Raw genomic sequence first — 23,161 nt, 5'->3', positions numbered from 1 at the left:
AATTATGTCTATTTTCATTTAAATTAGTTGCTAAATAACAAGTTCTATACCATCATTATGCTGTAGTATGCGACTGTTAGAAATACACTTCAAACAAAACAAATTAAGGAACCTGGAAATTGCAACAGCAGAGCAAGGACATATTTTTTGGCAAAAATAAACAGAGAACAACGGCAAGTTGTCAAAAATATGATAATAAACCAGCCCATGTTTAGTGTGCAAAAAGGAACGGTACACACAGAATACCTCATTTTACTCTTACGTGGTATTTATTTATAAAACAATGCATAAAATTTGCCATTTCCTTAACTGGAAAAGGACTAATTACCTTTCTGGTGGCCTATTTTACCACACCTAGCTGCTCTCCGTGAGTCTGGGGCCGTCCCAGAGCGTGACAGCAGGAGCCCCCGCAGCCCCATCCATCACCCCGCACGGCTGCCACCCCCAGCAGAGCCGGGGCCCCACCGCTGGCGCCAGACCCCCCTTCATCCAGAGTCTCGATGGCCGGCGCAAGGACAGGACGGAGAGCTGTCCCAGAGGGATGCATCATCACTGGGGGGCAAACCTGAAGACATCGCATTCACAGCAGCCGCAGCGGAATAAAATGCCAATTTGCTGCTGAAAAATGTTATTTCTCAGGGAAAATGACACAAGTGTGTCAGGAGCCTGGGGGGAGCAGAGTTTGGGTACTTGATAACAATGGGACCACCTGACCAGTCACTCGTAGAGTCAGAGAATGGTTTGGGTGGGAAGGGACCTTAAAGGCCACCAGTGGCACCCCCTGCCCTGGGCAGGGACACCTCCCACCAGCCCAGGTTGCTCCAAGCCCCGTCCAACCTGGCCTTGAACCCCTCCAGGGATGGGGCAGCCACAGCTGCTCTGGGCAACCTGGGCCAGGGGCTCACCGCCCTCAGCGTAAAACATTTCCTTCTTATATCTAGTCTAAATCTCCCCTCTTTCAATTTAAAACTGTTCCCCCTGGTCCCATGGCTCCCCTCCCTGCTCCAGAGTCCCTCCCCAGCTTTCCCGGAGCCCCTTTAGGGACTGGAAGGGGCTGGAAGGTCTCCCCGGAGCCTTCTCTTCTCCAGGCTGAACCCCCCCAGCTCTCTCAGCCTGTCCCCACAGCAGAGGGGCTCCAGCCCTCCCAGCATCTCCGGGGCCTCCTCTGGCCCCGCTGCAACAGCTCCGTGTCCTTCTGCTGTTGGTGCCCCAGCGCTGGAGGCAGCGCTGCAGGGGGGTCTCCCAGAGCGGAGCAGAGGGGCAGAATCCCCCCCTCGCCCTGCTGCCCACGCTGCTGGGGATGAGCCCAGGCTGCGGGGGGTTTCTGGGCTGCCAGCGCACGTTGCCGGGTTGTTTGAGCTTCTCATCTAGGGGTGTTTTCCCCAGAGGTGGCATGGGCCAAGCACAGGAGGTTTCCCAGGTCTCTTCCCCATGGCATGGGGTGACAGGGCTGAGTGGCACCAACCCCACCGCAGCGTGGCCCCACTGGGCAGCATGGGGATGCGCCGAGCTGGAAGGATGCAGAACTGCCACCTCCTGCCCTCCGCAGGGTCTCAGGTGAGCAAGGGGGGCAACAGCAAAAAGAAAAGAACTGGCACTTACAGAGTTCACCTCCTGTACCATCATCATACACTTTTCCCAGCATACAAAAAGTATTAGGATTGACTTCCTTAGGAATAAACTCTCGGAAAAACAAAACATGACCCTATTGACCTATTGAAGTCTTCCTTAACCTAAAAACAATCCTTGTATTACACATTATGAGATTAAACACTATCAAACTACATCAAAACACTGTTAGAGGAGAAAGCCATGTGTAAAATACAGTTAATCAAATAACTGGAGTGCAAATGTATCTGCAATTTTAAAAGTTTCCAGACCAAGTTGGGCACCTCCTTCTCCAAGCAATGCCAAAAGGCCATTTCCCTATTAGCTGCTACTAACATTTTGATTTTAATCACCGCCAAAACAATTTAGCTCTTCATATTTTGCAGCAAGTTACGGCCAGGATCTTAATTAGCCGTTTGCTAAGTGTTGCTCGGGTATAGATGATTATTTCCCAAACAGGATCTGCAATATTTTATTTTTGTACCTACCGGTCTCGATCATACACGATTCATTTGCACCCTCAAAAAGCCAACCCGGTCTGCCTTCTAACTCATACAAACCAAAAAAACCCCATCCCTCTACTCCCTCTGTCTCAGGAACTGAATTTTCACAATACACAATTCACAATACACTAAATATCTTCTGATTTACATCAGTAAAGACAAAGAAAAAAGTCACAAAGTAACACTGAACGTAAAGATATCCACATGCTCCCATAATAAATACAAACGCATGAAAACGCATGTGCGTATTTTGACTCAATGCAATTAGAAAAAAAAATAAATCCCATGATTCATTCTGAAGTGACTACAAACCCCCCTCTCCCGGGCGCCGTCTCCCCCCACCATTACGCTGGTCATTCGGCTTGCCCCGAGAGTGAGCTCCCCTGAGGTCCCTGGGACACCCAAGGCCTTCGCCGTCTGCACGCGCAGGAGGACGCGTCCTGTGCCCCGCGTCCTGGGTCTGCACAAGCAATGGTACGAAACTCCTCGGCAATTTGCAGCCCCTGGTTACACAGAAAAATATAACCCTAAGTTTGGAGCATTTTCTAAAACCATAAAGATTTTGGTCTTTTCATTGATATATTTCCAAAGGAATAAATACATCTTCCGTAAACAGAAAATCTAGGAAGTGTTCGCCATGTAGGTAATTTGCATATATATTTACTCTCTAAAAAATTCCTACCTTCAACTAAATGTAGGGAAATAATTTAGTATATACATTTGATACTCAAACCATGCAACAAATCATATGCATTTAATTCAACAGTGCTATTAAAAAAAGAACTACATGAGTAATCAAGAATGTACTTAACCTTTCTCTAAGCAACACAGAAAAAAGTTAGGGTGAAATATGTGACAATCCCCTAAAAATATAACTGAAGGGTAGTAAGGTGTAGTGTGAAAACACAACCGGCGCTGAGGAAACAAAAAACTGACAAACCAGAAGAAAAATTTGTTTTGGAGTCAGGCTCAGTAAAAGCTGATGTATGCTCACAATAAAACGAGATGTATAACGCAAACCTCCTCAGAAGTAAAAGACAGCGTAATTTCAACTGTATTCCAGCACAACAGGTCTAAGAGCTGGAAAATTCCTGTGGGCTGAAGAAAAATACATAAAGCTTTTTTAAACCTGAAGTCATACAAAAACCCTACATTAACATTCGTTACGTTTATGTGATCGCAAGACAGAGAGAGGAAAAGCGAGACGACTCGGTTCTTGGGGTTTGCTTTCACTGAACACTGGAAAGCGAGGGAAGGCCTCGGGCAGCCGCCCTGGGGGAAACGGCGCCCAGCCTTTTCCTCCTGCCTCCAACCGGCGGGGAAGGAGCACCCGTGCTGCGTGGTTTGTCGTCTCAGTTCCTTTAAAACACTAAAAAAAAAAATATCGTGCTTATCTTCCTCTTTCCGAAAAGACGGCCCAGCTCTAAGCCTTGGGAGGAGCAGGCTTATTAGAAAAGAATTAACTCCTTAATCTCAGGACAGCAGGGGAAAATGAGCAAATCCTGACATTTCTAACCACTCGGATAGGAGCAGCCTGGTCGAAAATCCTTAAAAGGGAGAGCTGAGCCGCATGAGAGGGTATTGCAGGGGACTCCAAAAATCCACTCGCCACTCAGCACATAACCAATACCTGAGGAGACAGAGAGCAGCATAGGAGGTCTGTTCGACCTTGATGAGGCAAAGCTGTGTCCTTGAAAGAGGACTTGAGAGAAAAGATAAACAAGTATAAGGACTTATCAGCAAGAAACGGGACGTGAGACTGAAGTTGCTGCTGCTGCTCGTGGCGTGTTTCATGGCGGAAACCAATCGGAAGGCGTAGAGAAGCGCGTGGCAGTCGACCTTCAACCTACCGGCAGGATGCTGCCTGCACGTGGAGAGTGCTTGTATCTATAAAACTGGACAAATTGTTGTAATAAAGGTCTTTGGTCCATACCCCGCCAGAGTCCGTGAGTCCATGCTCCACAAACACCCAGGGCCACCAAAGAACCGGATTAATTAGCACAACTGGTATCCGATGAAGTGCAAGAGCCACCCACGTGCCAGGTCCCAGCTGAAGGTGACGGCTGGGCTGGAGCCAGCAGACAAAGACGTGGGGGAAAGGAAGGGCGGCTGTTCCCAGCCTTACGCTGCTCAGACCACAGTCGGCAGGTTGCTCCATTGGGTCAGGTAAAATCATCGTCCACATCTTCAGCTCAACACAGAGGTGACCATCGGCTTAAATCACTGGCCCCATTCAAGCCTCTGAGATATGGATTTTGAGGGAAAGAATACTTGGGAGTGGGAGCATTGCAGAAGGTGCCCTGAAGGTAGAAAGTTGCGAGAAACAGTTGCCTCCTGCGGAAGATGTGAAGTTCTCGTTACCAGCTCAGCATGAACACGCCATCTGCAGCGACACAGCCCGGGAGCTCGTGCCGCAATGACCAGGGTGCTCTCGGAAAGGGAGCGATCCTGCTTCCCAAATACTGGAGAATAAAAAGTTAATGTCATCTGAGAACACACAAAGGTTTCTTAGCTGTAAGAGGTCTTCTGCTAAAAAAGTGTCTCCTGTACCACTGTACATGCTGAGGCCACCCGCCGCCACTGACTTTGACCTTGGATGACGGCCCAAGCTTCATCATCTGGTGAAGCATGAGACTGAGCTGAACCAGGCTTGGGAGGATTTTTTTCTGCAGATATGAACTTAGTTCAATCAGTTATGGAAGACTGGTTAGGAAAAAAATATACAGATTCTTGCAGAAACCTCAGTAGTTTTAGTTTCTCCAAGACAACCTGGAGCCAAGTGCAGGTTTTCCCACACAAAGCCCTGAAGGCTTTTACCAGCAGTTTGGTGCTGTCCCTGCATACAACTGTAAAATAAAGAAATAATGTATTATTCAGAACTTAAACTCCTAAAAATCAGACTTTGAATCTACAGTTAGAAAATTAAATAGTTTGTCTGATCTTCAAAAGTCCCAAATGGTGAATAATTTCCGTCAGCTTACATGCACCTTTCGTAGACAGGAAGAACTTAAGCATTCACATGTATTTGTAAAATGAAATACAGATTTACTTCAAAAGATCTGTGCTACAACATGGTTTGAGGTGGGCACTTTAAGATAATTATTGCATTTGCTTCTACGATTTCACAGCAAGCTCAGGGACCTCGTGTGTTTAAAAGCCTAAAGTGTGTTCAAAGCATTTAATTTATGGAAACTGCCCCGCTATCTGCTTTTGCGCAGCTTCTGGACAGTTCTCCAGCAGATGCGGAGGGTGGGGAGCGGAGCCCGGCTCTGAGCATCCCGCTGTCCCCCCAGCTGCTGGGGACCAGTGCCCAGCGCTATGGAAAGCATGACCGGGCACAGTCAGGAATCGTACTGACCACATCTTCCCCTGAGATTTCACCAGCAAGCTTCCCACGCAATTAATAGAAGGTCCTACAGCGTCAAGACCTTTTAAAAAAGAGGGAAAAATCACTTTAAAAAAAAAAAAAAGGGATCTGTATTCCGTTCAGAAAAGCAGTTCTGTTTCTCCTGGAGAAGCTGGCGAATCATGGCATAGACAAGTGTACTCTTCGCTGGGTTAAAAACTGGCTGGATGGCCGTGCCCAGAGAGTTGTGATTAATGGGGTGAAATCCTCTTGGCAGCCGGTCACCAGTGGTGCCCCTCAGGGCTCAGTTTTGGGGCCAGTTTTGTTTAATATCTTTATCAACGATCTGGATGAGGGGATTGAGTGCACCCTCAGTAAGTTTGCAGATGACACCAAACTAGGTGGGAGTGTTGATCTGCTGGAGGGTAGGAAGGCTCTACAGGGGGACCTGGACAGGCTGGATCCATGGGCCAAGGCCAACTGTAGGAGGTTTAATAAGGCCAAGTGCCGGGTCCTGCATTTCGGTCACAACAACCCCAAGCAACGTTTAGGCTTGGAGAAGTGGCTGGAAAGCTGCCCGGCAGAAAAGGACCTGCGGGTGCTGGTGGAGCCAGCTTAACATGAGCCAGCAGTGTGCCCAGGTGGCCAAGAAGGCCAACAGCATTCTGGCTTGTATCAGGAATAGCGTGGCCAGCAGGAGCAGGGAAGTGATGGTGCCTCTGTACTGGGCGCTGGTGAGGCCTCACCTCGAGCACTGTGTTCAGTTCTGGGCCCCGCTGTACAAGAGGGACATTGAGGTGCTGGAGCGTGTCCAGAGGAGAGCGACCAGGCTGGTGAGGGGTCTGGAGACCAGGGCAAATGAGGAGAGGCTGAGGGAGCTGGGCATGTTTAGCTTGGAGAAGAGGAGGCTGAGGGGAGACCTCATTGCCCTCTACAACTCCCTGAAAGGAGGGTGCAGAGAGGTGGGGGTTGGGCTCTTCTCCCAGGGGAATAATGACAGGAGCAGAGGAAATGGTCTGAAGCTGCGGCAGGGGAGGTTTAGGTTAGATATCAGGAGGAATTACTTTACTGACAGAGTGGTCAGGCACTGGAACAGCCTGCCCAGGGAGGGGGTTGAGTCACCATCCCTAGAGGTGTTTAAGAAACGTCTAGATGTGGCACTTCAGGGCATGCTCTAGTGGCAGAGACTGTAGGGTGTTTGGTTGGACTCGATGATCTCAAAGGTCCTTTCCAACCATGAAGATTCTATGATTCTATGATTAGTTTTGCATTATCAGCCCCGGGGGGCTCCAAAGGGGGTCATTTCCATCTGAAAACTCCCATGAAAAGGTGACGCACGTTACTGGTTCCCAGCATCGCAGGGACTCTCCCACATAAATGTTGACCCTGCCAGGCCAAATATGTAAGTTTATAACATGACAAGGTATCATCAGGCCAAACATTCGCAGTAGCTCTGCCTTTTCCCTCCTCCACCACCACCATCCCAAAATACCATGTTACTGGGAGAACTTACTGACAAAAAGCGTAGGGACTTTATAAAATAACGTAGGAAACAGGAAAAGCCAGGCGGGAGCACTCAGTGGGAGGCGGACACAGTGCTGGGCAGCAGCGTGGGCACCGAGCGATGTCCCTGTCCCCGCTGCAGGTGTCAGGGCGGTTAGGGGCTTTGACACAATTAAATGCGGCTTCGGGCTCTGAGCATTTACATAAGGTATCCTGGTTCTGAGGAGTGAGAATAAGCAGAGTAAATGATACCAAGTTTGGAAACTGGATTTGAAATTCAAACTTTGAGCTGTTGATTGTCGACATGACTGTGAAGTAATAATTACGGCAGCAATACAGGAAATAGCCAGCTACTTATATTAGTATTAAAATCCAAATTAAACACATAGATGCATGATAGGCTCCTACTTAAAAAAGAAAAAAAAAAATGCCAGGCAGAAATGTAATCTCACTTTTCACATTTATAAGCCAAAAGGTATTAAAAATACCCAGGATGTAGTTCTGCTGCCCAAGGCTACGTATGTAGTGCTCTATGCCCTTGCAAACCCATATCCCCAACTGGTTGGGGGACGGGTCTTTTCCCACTTCTTGTCCACTCCATCGTTTTATCTACTTGATCTCATTTCTCTTCCTGAGTCCCCAGATGCTAACGATGCTCCTGATTACTCAACTTGGTCTATATCTTCACCAAAACTACAAGAACGACCTTTTGCCACGTGCAGATGTGTGATACAAATCGTGGCATTCCTTAAACATAAAGGATCTGCAATTTGTCCTTTACTTGTTAGTTAAAATTCTCATGTAGATATAAAATTCGGCATGTGGACCCAATATCCTTCTTTAGAGCCTTGTCTCTTCTTAACTTATGAAGTCTCATGCTTTTCATCCATTTTTAGATGAAGAAATCAGACAATTCAATGTGTTTTAACAATTCTGTGCCGTGTTTAAGTGCACTTTGCGATATTTAAGCAAACAACAAAAGATGTATGAAAAGCAATAAAATCCATAGATGAAAACTGTCAGGAATTCTACTGCTTAAGCAAAAAGGATGATAATTCTATGCCTAAGGCACAATTTCAATTACAAGATAATAAAGTGAATGCGAAAACAAACCCCAGCAGTGTTGCTGCACTTATTTGTACATCAGCTATCACAACAAACGCTGCCCGGTTCCCCTGCAGCTCCGCAGCAGTTAGTGTTCAAACACCAACCTGCTAACCCTAGCGCCGGGAAGAAATTTAATAGAAAAATTGAATCTCTAAAAGCATTAACGTTCTGACACAAGACGGAGGAAATTTAAGGTCAGTGCTCAATGAGCGACTTAGCCTACTGTTTGACTCATTATTTCATGGAAAATAAAACCAACGTCTCGTCTTACCCGAACGATGCTGCAATCAGTCACACCTTGATCGAGTCAAATACTCGAGCATGTGCTTGTTCACTCCAGGTAAAAGGAAAAAACAACTTACTTTCTTCTTAGGTTATTTAGTGGATGAGTGTCTCTATGTCGGCTTGGAACTGGCTTGACTCTCATAAGAATCTTCCTTATAGGCACAGCACAAATTTTGCAAGGCTCTTCAAGGGAGTATGCTGAGGTGGAAAATTAAATCTTGGCAAAAAAGGTCATTTTTAACAGATCATCGGTAACCGAGAACATGAGCATCAGACACTTTGGGGGTTGATAGTTAGCATCGCTGTTTGCTTGACTGGATCTTCTACCTTACCAGGTCTCTCATATATTCATGTAGAATTCAAGACAGATGCATTCCCTTTAAATTCTTGGATGTAGATGCAAACTTATTTGCATAGAAATCCCTCATTCTCATTATTCTTTATTATTTCTCTAACCACTGAAAGAGAATAGCTCCATTTGGGAGGTGGGGACGGAGCAGCAGACGAAGCACGTGGCGCCGACGCGGTGTGCCCGCTCTCTGGAAAAATACAGCTTACCGTTTCCACGTTTCTTCCCAGTCGTTTCCTTCAATAGCATCTCATTTTTGTGTTGAGAGAACGCCGTCCCTTTCCGCCTAACCAAAGCGATTGTCTCCGCGGTGGGAAAGGAGATGAGCAGAGCTGGTCTGGTGATGGTAACTCGCAGCCCCAGGCGATCAGCGACCCCTAAAACCCACGTCTTTTTGCTCATCTCTAGCAGAAATCCCTTAAAAATTGTGCCAGCTTTGCATCAGCTGCGGTCACAGGAATCCCCGGAGAGCCTCCAGCCTCCGCGTGCCCACCTGGGGGCAAGACAGACATACTTTAATTATCTTCTAGTGACTGGTTAAAAAGCCCTCTGCAAAATAAGGGAAAGTGCAAAAGCTGAAAGATTTCCTCTTGATGAGAAGTGTGTATAAAATTAAGTCAATATAGTGAGACAAACAGTTTGTAAGATGGAATACAATTCTACGCATCACTCTGACACTCCACAGGGCAGTTTCAGTCTAACTCGGGATACGCGTGCTGTTCTGCAGTAATAAAATACCCTGTATAATCCTTCAGAGACTTGCAAAGACTCAACAAGCAAAAGGAAAACTAGGATTAGTTCTTTCCCTAAGCAGTTCAACCTATAAGAAAACCAAAATTGAATAGTCTAGATAAAGAATGGAAATGCACAGCAGCAATCAGGAAAATAAACCCAAAAACTCGTCAGCCTGTTGTTAATAATCACAGAAAACAAGCAAACTACTTTGGAAATTCAATTTGCCATTTCGTTTCTGTATGTACACGCTGGAATAGCAGGCAGAAAGCAAATATTTTGGCACAGGTTGAGAGAATCAGGGTTCCCCAGAGCTGTGAGCGCGTTGTTCCCAGAGCGTTCTGCCTTTTGCCATCATTTCAGTGCGGGCTGGAAGAGCCCCCGCCGCTGGTTGGGCTCAGCCCCGCGCTAATTCACAGCCCGCTCTGGAGGGGCAGGTAGGGAAGGAGGCGCAATCCTCCTGAACAACCGAAATACGCACAATCTTTGCCTTTAATCCCTACAGCATTTGAACAGCGCTACCTACCCGGGCAAACCCAGCACACACCAAACCGCATCTCACAAAAATCTTTTTCTTCTTTTTTTAAATAAGAAAAGGCTTTGGAGACAAACAGGAGAGGAAGAAAATAGCAAGACGGGGGTGTCGGATCTCCATCTGGCCTGAACCTGTGTGGCTATTTTGATTTCAGCCGATCCATGTGGATATGGGCCAGCCGAGGACCTGACCTTTCAACCAAGAGCCACAACCAACCTCCAACGTGAATCGGCAGCTCATCGCGGGGTCGGCACAAACCTCCCCAGCCCCCAGCTCACAATAAAACACCTGCAAATTATTCTTATTCTGGGCTGCCTCAGTTTACATTGACAAATGCTAAAACATTTAAACAAGAACGGTCTATACAATGACAAAGAAATAGGTTGTTTTTTTTTTTTAAAATCATCATCTGGTATTTCCACCTCCACTTTGAGGTATTTCTCTTCTGATAAGCCTTTTAATTTCTCAGCCTTTCAAATTTTATCTCTACAGATTTCTTCTAAACCTGGAAAGGGAACAATTAAAGTCAGCTCATTAAAAGAAACATTAACCATGAAAACAAATAGAAAAGGTCAGGGACAAGGAATTTGAGCGGACTGTTCAGAGAGCAGATGAGGAGACGTCTTGACAGGAGACTTCATTTTAAATAAATGATACCTCCAATTCTTGAGTTTGGTATAAATGGAACTGTGCTGAACTCAAAGTCTGGAGGTGGGTGGTTTTGGGTTGTTTTTTTTATTAAGTAATCATCCCTTTATGCAATACTTATTATTCCTTTGCCATTAAAAGGCAGATTTAGGCTGGTTTGCTGCCATGCCAACATGCGTCTGAGAAGCACAGAGCATGACTGAACAGAAAACCTGAGAGGAAAACACAGAAAAACGTCACCAGAAAAACCAGCCCTGACCTCCCACCGCGGCGATCATCTTGGGTCCCTTACCCCGGGCACCATTCGGGGATGAAACTCCTGGGGAGCAGAGGAGCTCATGGCTGGTCTCTCTTCAGGGCCAGTGCTGCACCATCTCCTTGGTCACCATGAGGGTCATGTTGGTGTCAACATCCAGCCAGCACCGGCTGGCAGAAGGTCCATGGCAGATGGATCCAGGGTCTCCCATGAACACGCTCCAGAAGCAACACCAGAAAGAGCCCCTGCATCCGGCTGGGCAGGATGAGAAAAACGGTCTTTAGGCTTCAGAACGAGACAGAAACCAGCTTCTGCAGCCTCTTGCCTGGGAAACACCATCCCATTAGCATTTCTTGATTAAAAAGGGGATCTAGCACACCTTGATTACGAGCCATCCTTAGTCTAAGCTACTTTCTCCGCAAGTGCCAAAGCACCTCCTGAGCAGAGCAGGGGCAAGGACCGGCCCTTCAGCAGACAAGGGTTAAGCATCCTCTGCCCGTCCTGAAGCAATATAAAATAAATGCACACGTTAGTGCGGAAATAAGTGATGTTGCCTTCGTAGTTATACTTCCAGGAGAGGCATAATATGTAATATTTCGCCACAGCTATTGTGACCCAGAAAACTAAACATAAATCACAGCATCAGAACTCAGCCCGTGAAAAGAGTGGCTCGGTGGGCAGGTATATGGCAAATCTACTTCTTAGAGCAAGGTTCAAATAAATCCAGTATTTTCCAGTGATGTAATACATTATACCGACAAGATAGCTGAAAATACCATAAATAAAATGGATTTTATCATCTCGTATCAGTCTCTTGTGGATAATATTGTTTATTTCAAGAATACCTCCTCCAGCATCAAATATAATTCAGCAGTAAAACGGACTTCAGTTGCTGAAAGCAAACAGCAGCGCAGGGAGTGCTACGCCGCCCTTGTGCTAATGAATTAATAGATCCACACGCGCTCCGAGCTTTAAGGAACGGCAGCGCAGCCCAGTCCCCATCTCGGTCCCTGTATAATAAACTGTGACAGCAGAACAGCAGATGCTGTTTCTTTAATGCACGTAGCCTGTCATTTTCGAAGATGAATAAAAAGAAATCATTTTGTTTATCTTTCCAACAGAAGTCGCTCATTTGCTAACTCCAGAAACCTGAATATTCATTGCTATTGTTTGCATAGAGGGGTATCCTCAACTACATTCCAATTTATAAAATAAAATTTAAACTTCTGCTAAATTGCAGACTCGAATAGATACTTTGCTTTTAATTACTTTCAAAACTGTTAAATATCTGACAATAAGGGACGCATTCTTCAGCTGTGTGATACATTTATTTACTCCGCTGTGCTTTTGGAACTCGCTGAATGTTTATAATTAGGTTGTGTAACCATGCGAACCTTCAGCTGGTGTTTGCTGTTTTTAAAGCAGTTTTGTTCTGCATTTCGAAAGCAGGAAAAGCTACAATGCACCATGAAAATTATGCAGTAGTCTTTAATCTACACTTCCAGTGGAGAAAAAAAAAAAAAGCCCACTTAAAAATTATAATCGTGGTATTTTAGATGCTGCTTGGGTGCAGAGCGGGGCAACGTTTCCTGTTGCGATGCAAATGCAGGCAGAGACATTCCACCGTTTCCAAGGCCATCGCTGGAGGTTTCCTGCCCCTGTCCCACAACCCCACCGGCTCCCACAGGTGGCACCTCCAAGAGGGAAGTTCTGCTCCAAAACAGGAGGTGCCGGAGCAGGCACAGCTTTAGGAGGCTGATTACGCGATGGAAATCACATGCGATGGGGAAGTCCTGAACCAGACTTGTATCTCACAGCACTTTGGCAATAGCTATATTGGGTTGAATAATTAAATTATACTTGTGCACGTCTCCTCCAAAAGCACCCAAACCGCGCAGGTGCCCAACAGCCTTCAGGTCTCCTGGAACTGCTACAGGAGCCAGCAGTGGGGGAAAGTCCTTCCTTGGGGGACACGAGCAGGACCAAACTCACCTAAAGTGGAATCTTCCCAAGTCATCTTCCTCTGGGCCTGAGCCTGGAGGACGGCAGCGGGGTCTGGCGATGTCAATGCGCCAGCACGAGCCCTGCATCCCAGCGCAGGGACGAGGGTACCTCTGCTCCCGCCTGCTGAGGTCCACCAGGTACAGCACGTCTCGGCCACTTCATTTTCTGAGCCCTGAAGGACAAAGCGATGTCAAAGACAAAGGTAGCTCTCGGCTGGGGCCACGCTCGGCATTAACACCTGCTGCGGAGACAGCCCTCAGGGAGCAACCTAACGTTAGTTTTGTGGAGTTCCTGAAGTCACAGTATTTTAAAATAGACATTTTCTTTTCAATTAGGTAAGCTGATTTTTAAATCGTTCTTGGTGCTTTCTGCAGTAAACAGCAAAAGAAATTAACATTTGGTGTCAGGTTTAACCATCTGTTACGACACATGTGATTTCAAAATTCTCCCTCGTGTCATCCATAAACAGAGTCTCCGCCCCATACGTGATTAAGTTGTCTCCGCCACACAAACGTTCACATACATCTTCCAACCCAGCAGCTCTCCACATGGATTTTCTGGTAAGCACTGAGAAACTGTACGAGTTTCCCTTAGAACAATGACAAAAATTTAACATTGGCTGTACGACATGTAAATGTTGAAGCTTTGCCATCTCCTAGGGCTTCTGTCACAGCTGTAGCTACAAGGAGTTATGCAAATATGCGAGTTTTCTATTCAGGAGCTCAAAAAATAATATATCAGCTTCACTACGAATCAGTTTTTCCCGTTGCGTTTTGTCTTCCCTAAACAACCTCACAAACTCCCATTTTCTTTCCCTTTCGAAGTTTTTGGTCAAAACCAACTCAACGTAAATTGCAGACCACTCGGCGGTATCATTCACAAAAAGGGAGCAGGAGGCGGGCAGTGACACAGGTCCCTCCAACCCCACCAACATCAACCCTCTGCCGTCGGGAAGAATCTTTATCTTGCCTGAGGAAAGGGATTTGCACCTCCTGCCTCCTTTGACAGAGTTATTGCATTTAACGTCACCATATGAACGTCGTGGCCAAAGAATCACATATCCAATCTAATCTAAACCACAAGCTGCCGGAGCCATCGGCGTTTCCCCATGACCCACCTGCGGCAGACGGAGGAGCCCGGGCAGGACCCAATGAACTTTGGGGAGGTCTCTGGGCAGAGAGGTTTGGCCCCGCAGAGCTCCCTGCCCCGGGAGATGGTGGAGTTGAGCGGTGGGGCGGGCAGTCTGGTCCCATGCGGTGGCCCGAGGTCTCCCGGTGCCGCCGAGACTTAGGGGAAGGGCTGAAGTCAGGAGCGATGTTTGCGCGCCTGCCTGCCCCGCGGTGCCGGGAGACAACACGTTAGAGCGCAGGTTTTCTTGATTCCCTTCAGAGATCTAAACAGGTCAGGTCCCTCGCTCGGCGTCAGGCAGGAAATTGTACATCTCCACAACTGCCTTTCAGAATGTATAATCAGCCCATTTAAGCATTATCGTTACAGAAAAGACAGCAGAAGATGGATCGGTAAGTACCTCGGCTTATCCACACTCACTTGTACTTTAATGCCTGTAAGTTATTCCAATCTTCCCCTCTTTGCTTTATATCGCTGCATTTCAAACATACAGAATAAAAGTTGGATTAAATAGTGCGCTGCCACCACGCAGCACGTGCTGTGCTCGGCAGCGTACGGGGTGCGCGCGTCTGGGTGAATTACTGAGGCTCAGGAGTTCGGGTTTTCGGGCATCACAGGAGAAAATACGACACGCTGGTGCCTTTCCAATGCCTCTAATAAAAACACAGCAATTCTAGCAAAGAACAAAGTAGCAGTATGTTCCCTTAACAAAAATAATGAGCTAGAGAAGTGAAAAAAGTAGATGGTAGAAAGAGAATCCAAAATATACCCACAAGTCACTCGGGCTAGGACAATACTCCACATGTTAAATTTTGCATCTGTACCATCCGTCCAAGTAAGTCGCTAATACGCCAGTCTGTCACAGACTGTAAGCCCGGTAGAAAAGATTGGAAAATTATGTTAACGCGACTCACGCCGAGAATACTAAACCAAAACAAACAAACCAACCAACCAAAAGATGGAACTTTGTCACCCCGGAGGCTGTCGCGCATGGAAGGAGCAGCGTACTGACAAAGAAAAGGGACGACACCTTCTCTCCTGAAGCACGTGGGAAACAGCCCGCACCACGCCAAGGTGGGAAAGGGCCCTCCTGGGCTGCGCGGGAGCATCCCCCTGGAAAGCCCGCGAGGATTGCTGTCTGCAGGGTGAAAGCGGTGTTGGTGGGGGTCTCCCTCTATCTGCTTATGTGAACTGGCACAGGCAAAAGATGTTCTAAAATAAGAAGCGTGTTCAGGTGAAGGCATCGGCCGGAGTCAGGGTTCATGGCAGCGTACAAGATGTCAACTACAAGCTCGGAAGCGGCACTTGCGGTTTAGACTCCAATTAATGCCCCCCTGATTCAGGGCAATGTATCGCACATGTGCAGCTAGATGGGGTAAAAGTTTGTTCTCTTTTGAGAGATTTTATAAACAAACTAAAAAAACAAAACCCCAACAAAAAGACCCACTCACAAACAACCCCCATCTCCGGAAAACCTCTGAACAGTGTGCTGACCCAACCCCGCCACCTCACCCCCCCTCCATGGCACAGGGCGAGAGTGCCGTGTCCCAACTGGGGGAACAGGGAGCTTCCGCGTCGCCCTTCGGGAGGCTGGGCTGTCCTCCCTCCCCCCGCCCCAGTGCCAGCACCCGCACCGGGCACCAACGTCCCTCCCCGGCCACAGCACAGCCGGGGCACAGGCAGTTTTGGGACATTTTACTGAAAACGGGTGGGAATCAACCAATACATACCTTACGTCCCTACTAATACATATTGCCATCAGCTTCTAAAAGACAAAATCCTCATCAAAATCGGTAGGTCTTTCAGAAAATTTAATTGGAGAACAAATTTTTAAACCTACACATTTGATTTTGGCACTCCTTGTCAAAGAGGGGTACCCATAAGTGCAGAAGTCAAATCCTTTCCACTGATCCTAATGGCAAATGCTAAGGAGGAGAAAATGAGAACATTAAACCTGCTAAAAGGATCCAGATGATTTACCATGCTACAGTTATTATTATTAAATGATATTTTTCCTGACTGAACAAAATGAGGATGCTTAAATGCTGCATACCAGTGATCCTGATTAGTTGTGTCTTGAGGGATGTCTGAAGGATTCTGATAACCAGCGCTTGGGATTACATTTAATTTCTATATGAGTTTTGGATTCAGGGGAAACATATGAATTTCAGATTATCAAAAACTCGCATAACAAGGTTTCACGCATTCAAGGCCTGCCTACATTAAGGAGCTGCCCAAGAGCTATTCTGCATTTTATGTGTAATACATCAACAAATGAAAGCAAGATTTAGAAAGAAGTTAATAATGTTGGAAAGTAAGCAAAAGAGCACCTATAATGAAGTACATTTTGCATGTAATTCAGAAATAAGAGAAGCACATTAACCTGCCGGGTGAAAGTGTTTCGCAGTTCCTCTCTAATTGGATTCAGAATGGAGACACTCTGGGCCTTTTCTCATCAGCAGGGATTTTACTCCACAGGTGAACCAGCTCGCTTGGAAAAAGCGGCGGCGAGGAGACTTTATGGGGAAGAGGCTGTAGCTGGATTTTATTTCTTGCACGTTCACACGCGCAGTGAGACTTTCAGAAGGACCTGAATGGCCATAAAGGCTCAGGCGTGTTCAGTGCCTTGGAGAACGCGGCCCTGGAGAGACACGGCCGGCCAGGGCAACCTAATAACGGGGCTTCACAGGAAAATGCCCCAAAACCTATTACAAGTGCTACTGGTACGTGTGGAACTTCGAAGGGCAGCTAGTGAGGCAGATGCTTTCCGACTAAAGCATCGACGTCGTGTTAAAAATAGCGTTAGATGGCAGATTGCAGAGCAGCTTAGAAACGTACCACAGTTGAGTTATGGAGCTGTAAGACAAAGGCTGGAGCAGCAGCAGATGGATCCACGCAAACGTTACGGTTGTACCCACAGGTGACACCGGCGCTGCCACCCGCCATGTGTAGCGGGCAGAGGGGACGTGGGACCCCCGTCCCATCAGCAGGGACGGAGCCACTCCCGAGAGTTCCCAAAGCTCAGCGTGACAGTCCTTATAGCTCTGCGTTTGGTTTGAGATAAAAACAGTCCAGGTACAAACGAAGACAGCTGTTGTTTGAGCTGGCCAAACACCCCCTGAGCTGCTAGATTTTTTTCTTTTAAGAGAAGGAAAAATATCTCTCAAGAAAGCAAGCCAGCCCTGACTTCAGACCGATATTGATAAAAAGTGTTGGCTTTCAATAAACTTGGAAGATTTCCCCCCTTCCACCCAAAGCGTGTCAAACTTCAGATAGAGTTTCCCAGGCACATTAAGAGTGTGTGCTCCCATGCCTTTGAAAGACCCTATTTAAGGTGTTAAAGTTATTATTTAACGTACGATATTATTTAACCAGAATTTATTTACTCCAAGCGGTCTCGGCTTTTTGACTCTGTATCAAATGCTGTCACCTCTCACCATCAAGCCCATGAGGCACCTTCAAAGTCATCTCTTCTCGCTATATCACAACAGCCAAGATCCTGCAGGGCAGATAAAATCCTGCTTCCCACTGTTCCAACGCCTCGGTCCCCAGGCAGCGCTGGAACACGCACCCGATTCCCAGTGCTCCCAGTGCCAGAGAGCTGCAGTGCCCCCACTTCCTTAACCAGCAGAAAATAGAAAAGGTGGTTTGAAATAGGATGAAATTAATTTCTCATTAAGAAAATAGATGAGGTGTTTAAAAACCTGGCGTAATTGCAGTTACACGGGCTGGGGGCTGAGCTCGACTAACCGACAAGCTGACCCTCAGCGGGACCTGAAGCCCCCAGGCGCTGTGCGCGGCGCTGGCAGCTGTGCTGCCCCCGGAGCAGCGAGCCAGGTGGGAAGGCAGAGATGCTGAAAAGGCCACGTAACCTCGCAAGCAGGCAGCGGGGAAAACGCAGAGGAAATAAAGGTTGTCAATATTAACCGAACATCAAAACTTCCAGGAACGTCGACACCGGGTGATCGAAGCAAAACCAGCAAACGAAGTCCGCGAAGACGAGGGGGAGCAGCAGGGGTGATGGATGCCAGCCCCGCTGCCCGGGAGCCAGGCTGCAGCCCCACAGCCCGGGACGTAACTCACCGCCCGCGCTTCCCGCAGGCAGTGGAGCAGAGCCGTCCCGAGGGATGGCTGCTCTCCCCCATCACCCCTCCGCGGCGCTCAGCTCGCTGCTGCCTCAAAACAGCGGCAGACACAGCTTCCTGCATCGGCTTTATAACCCCCTTGCTTTTTTTTTTTTTTTAAATGCTTCTTCGCCACTTATTTCCTCTTTTTTCCATTTGTTTCAATGAAGTGGTGACAGTGTAAGCACCCAAGAAGAATTAAACATGAAAATTATAACCTGAGTTTCACCAGTCAGTTACTACTGGAGGGTGGCAAGTTTATGGGAGAAATGCAGTGGGTGGGTTTTTATGTCTTCCTGCGCTAAAAAACAAATAAAACCTCAAAGTTTGATCCCCTTCTTGCAAGCAGACAGGAAAAAAAAATTTTTTTAAAGTTACAGCACAATGTTGAATTCTGCAGGTTGGGTGGACAGTACATGGAGCCCGCGTCCCGCAGCCTCCGTCCCCACCCCAGGAGCAGGAACCGGGATGGGGCTGTGTGAGCCTTGGTCCAGCCCCTTTCCCGCAGCTTCAAACACATCTCCTCCCTCCGTCGAGGTACCTAAATAAAACATTTCCATGCTGGACCAGATTATCTGAGGTGTGACTTATTTGGCAAGTCCAGTTGGAGATATTTTAATCAAAAAAAAAAAAAAAATGATCATCTTTAGCCCCTATAAACCCAACCTGCTGCTGTTCTGCTGACAGCTGCAACATCAACAGCATCTCATTGATGAACCAAAGCCGACACAGGCCCAAAGGCTTCAGACTAGAGGGACTGAATTGCCAGCAGGATGAGTCCCAGGGAGGAGAGGGACCTCCTCTTTGCCAGCCCGGCCCCGGCTCCCCTCTCGGATCAGGGACACACTGAGCGGGGCAGCGGGGCCTGAGAAAAGAAGAGAATATGAGAGCGGCGTGCCAGCCTGCACGGGCAGGGAAACACAACCCTGGGAAAAAACAAAATGGATTTTCTTCCAAGGAGGAAAACACAAGTTCTGAGTTTCTTATTTAGAAACTGAAATGAGACGATTGCCTAAGCCAGAACAGTTTGTTGAAATCATTAAAAATGACCACACCATTCCACCATCATAACGCCATCAGCTGTGTGACGGCAGCAGAGCCCCCGGTGTCCGAGGGAGTCCTCACGCCGCTTGGTACCGCGCTTTGCTACGGTCTCATTTCAATAGATCAAGCCTCTTTTTCATTCATTTTAACAAAATTAAGGTAAAAGCAGATGTACAAACGTAGGAGGCAAGGAGAAAAAGTTAGGTTTATATAACATCGGTGCTGCACCTGAAATAACGGCCTGTTGCTGTTTGCTCCAAATGTGCTTCTGACAAAGTAAATAAAAGCGAATGCCTGCAAGGGGCGGTTAAAACCCCGTCCCACAGAGCCACCACGCTACAAGCTGTTATTACCCGCCGAGTTAGGCAACACCGCAAAAAATAAACCTAACCAAAAGAAATACTGCCGTGAAGCCGAAGAACGCAGAGTAAGGAAGAGAGGCTTGCAAGAAGCCGCCTGGAGACACGCTGTCTGGCATAGCCAGCCTTCATCTTTAAACCCTTTCTTCCTCTCGAAACCTGAGTTCCGTGCGGGCGATCCCTGTCACCCTGGTGTTTCTGGCCACCTGGCTGCCCGGTGGGGACGCGGCAGGGGCACAGCCACACCTGTGGTATTCGCGAGGCTGTCGGGTACCCACTGGCCCAGAGCGGGCTCAGCACTGCCTGTGTACCCAGCTGAAACTTGGGACAGGCTTCTGTACTGTGGGCAATATGAAAATCCAGTCCTGAACTATCCTTGTCATCTCCGGTGCCTAAGATCCATCATCAAGACATCAGCATCTGCTGGATTACTAAACAAAAGAAGGGGAAAAAAAAAATCAACTCCTACTAGATTAATTTGGGTTCAAAAAAATCCATGTATCTGCCTTGATATGAAACGTGGACAGTAGTAAGTCCTGTCAAAAGCAGTGAGTGCTTCCTTCATGGCAACGGCACCGCACGCTGCTGTCCCCATCCCCGTCCCTCAGACCACCGCCAGCCCACGGGGTTTCCAGCCGGGCCCCGCTCTCACCTGCCGGTGAAGCACGAGGACAATCTGAGCTCAGACTGCATCACATAAAAGTGTCAAGACAGTATACTGCTTCTGGGAAAGAAACACCTAAGTGTATTTCAACCTTATTTAGGTAGCAAAAAGGAACTAACACAAGCGAATTCAGAGAGAGACAGCATTAATAGAAAAATTACCCAAGTCAGCTCAGTTTACCTGTTTTTCCAACGTCAAACGCCTTGAGCACTGCGTGATATTGTGGCACACAGCGAGCAGTATATCTCCCACAATTTTAAGAGCCAGAGGAATATTTAATGTGGACTTTTACTACGTGGTCAAGCTCAAGCAACCTAAAGAAGAGCAATCCCTCTATCAGTGAAGGGGCACAGCGCTGGCGGAGAGAGAGGGGGCCGTGGTTTGCCAGGCTGTACGACACCACCAGGCGGAATGGAGCCCAGAAACTCTTCTTGCATTCATCCCAAGTTTCCACAGTCTCAGTCAAAGAAAGCCGCTGCAAGAAAAGGTAATTTTAGGTGAGATAAACATACATTAAAAACACAGAGACAGGTTTCAGAAGTCTGGATTTAAAAAGGCAAAGCATAAATGAAATACTTGAGGAAATATTATTTACCCGTTATTTTTCCAGAGAGCAGCAAAACATTGTTCTAAAATGATGTTTCTAACCCCTTTTGATAAACTGCATATACAAAGAATAAATTTGAAGTCAGATCCGTGAAGACTGTCGAAAGCTACATCATTTATTTACAGGAAAGAGGAACAATATTTTGACTTATCTCGAGCAACCTTTCAGGAAGGGGACCTTTTTGTGACTTAAATGTACAAAGAAATGCCACATTAGTCAAAGGTCTATTTCCCCACTACAACAGGAGCATTACTTCGCAATGACCTCCAAAAGGCCTCTATTTTTCAGCGTGGGTTGGATCGAGTGTAAAGTTACAGCCGCTGCCAGCCTTAGCTGGTCGTGTCTGAGCAGCATTTCAAAAGGTGCTTTTTTTTCTCCTCTTGAGAACGGTATGAACCACCGGCTGGTCCCCTGCAATTACAGGTTCACCCACTTTAGGGTGGCACAAAACACCTCATGTGAAATGGAGTGATTTTTTCCATGAAAATCATTTAGGGAGATAATAATATAGAAACAAAAAGCAAAGCAAGATGCATCCACTGTAGCTGGTGACATTATTATATGAACAATTTGAAGAACAAAGCCTTCAAAGACCACAAGGGCCATCCCCTTCGAACAGGACAAACCCCCACTTCAGAGAGCACCTGCCAAACAAAGCTCTCAAATTAAGAGACACTTTTACTGCCTTAATGTTTAAGTCCTCCTTAATTAAACTAAAGCTTTGCTGAGGGTCTTCTCTCAGAAATCACACGCTCGTAAGAGAAATAAAAAGCAGCACCTGCCCGGGCAGAGACACATCACTCAGGCAACCTGTGGCCACCTTTGTTTCCCCTGCCGAAGGCACCGGGCAGTTTGGGTCCGACACTCCCCAGAAGCATCTCCACCGAGCAGCACGCGCAGCGGTTCCCCTTCCCTCTCCCAGGGCGGCAGCTACAGAGGTAAAGGGCATCAGCTCCATCACAGCTGTGCCGGACCCAAAACCTCCCAGTCCTGCCCAGCAAAGGCAACCCACCCACCCCATGGCACTGCCGGAGGGGCACAAGCTCGAAGGACTCCTGCAGCTACCATGGCTATTTTTCTTTCTTTACTTTTGAGGGATACCGATGCATTTGTTACAACACTAAAGCTGAATTTTTTTTACAGTTCCTGGGGGGTTAATTTGGTGGGAGGTTGTTATCTTGTTTGTTAGACTTGAGCTTTCAGACAAGACCTGAGATGCCTCAGGTTTTATTTTGTGTCTCTTCTGCGTTGAACTGGCTTCACACAGGTGCACAGCAGCACTACGAACGGCATTCATTTCCACCCCCAGTCCATCACTGACACATTCTTTCAAGCCCTTTCCTCTACCTTCTTTTTATGGCCGTAATTGTGTGATAACTGTATGGCGTGTTGTTGCTGCATTTCAGTGAGAGATTGTGCGTGGATGTGTGCTTCAAGCAAGAAATAGATCTACAAGCATAACTTACTTGGCTTTCTCTTCCAGAAGAATAAATCCCATTTTATCTGAAGAGCACGAACCTTTTTCTTTCCTTCTTTTTTCATTTTTCACTTAAACAATTACCTAAAGTCATCCAGCTGAAGTTAATCTAGTTCAAGTGGGGGTGACCATGCTGCAAAACCACCGTCCCAGAGTGATGCGATCAGCAGCGCCGAATGGTTGGATTAGCATCTGATGAGCTGTGCTAAAGTGAATTACAGCATGTGCCAGTATCCCGGCGCATCCCTATTTCAGGCTCAGCAGGATCCAGCTTCAGCCTCCCTCCCCCGGCGGGTGGGATGACTCAGGCTTCAAGCACCGCTCAGATCCAGGTTCTCCTCCGTAGGCAAGAGTGCAGCAGCAGCAAGACTGAGATGATGTTTTCAATGAAGGCTTCAATAAGAACATGCTTTCACTCTTCCTTCTTCCCCTAGATCTAATGTATTTTTATTTTGTAGCCAGCCACGCTTTAACCACAACTACTTGGAGCCTGTTGGTCAAAAGTGGAATCTGATTTTAAATTCTCGGTTCCAGCACACAGAAATACCAGAACTGAGGAAATAGAGATGCTGAAGAGAACGTTTGGGGACCATTCCCGACAGAAATTCTAAAAAGTTAATTTAAACACAGAAAAATAACTTTAGAATTTATTCTTTGTAACGTAAAAGTTATAAGTTTGGTTAGCCTTTGGAAAGACTTTAATTTTACCTTTCAGATGTTTACTAAGAAAAATACCCTTGTGATTCAGGAGCCTTAGCACTTACCAGTGGAGCTTGATAATTGATCTTCAGTAACAGTCCACCCCACTGTTCAAGATTTTGCTTTGGTAATATGTTTATTGCAGCTTGTGGAGTGCTGGGATTTATACTATGACCCCAATAC

General features: G+C 47.0%; 2 long non-coding RNA genes across 2 annotated transcripts; both read right to left on the bottom strand.

Annotated features, from left to right (window-relative positions):
• Nucleotides 1-8,344: 8,344 nt before the first annotated feature.
• On the bottom strand, nucleotides 8,345-13,040 carry LOC134517283 (uncharacterized). The gene is made up of 3 exons (XR_010071577.1): nucleotides 12,865-13,040; nucleotides 10,909-11,127; nucleotides 8,345-9,194 (listed from the first exon to the last, which is right to left on the bottom strand). It is a non-coding gene; the product is annotated as an uncharacterized LOC134517283 (long non-coding RNA).
• A 903-nt stretch (nucleotides 13,041-13,943) lies between these two features.
• LOC134517282 (uncharacterized) lies at nucleotides 13,944-22,840 on the bottom strand. The gene is made up of 3 exons (XR_010071576.1): nucleotides 22,269-22,840; nucleotides 20,376-20,670; nucleotides 13,944-14,478 (listed from the first exon to the last, which is right to left on the bottom strand). It is a non-coding gene; the product is annotated as an uncharacterized LOC134517282 (long non-coding RNA).
• Nucleotides 22,841-23,161: the final 321 nt, after the last annotated feature.

The sequence above is a fragment of the Chroicocephalus ridibundus genome, chromosome 6 (assembly GCF_963924245.1).
Source record: "Chroicocephalus ridibundus chromosome 6, bChrRid1.1, whole genome shotgun sequence".
Taxonomy (NCBI): Eukaryota; Metazoa; Chordata; class Aves; order Charadriiformes; family Laridae; genus Chroicocephalus; species Chroicocephalus ridibundus.
Note: the sequence above shows the minus strand (reverse complement) of the source record. Positions and strands in the feature narration are given on the sequence as shown.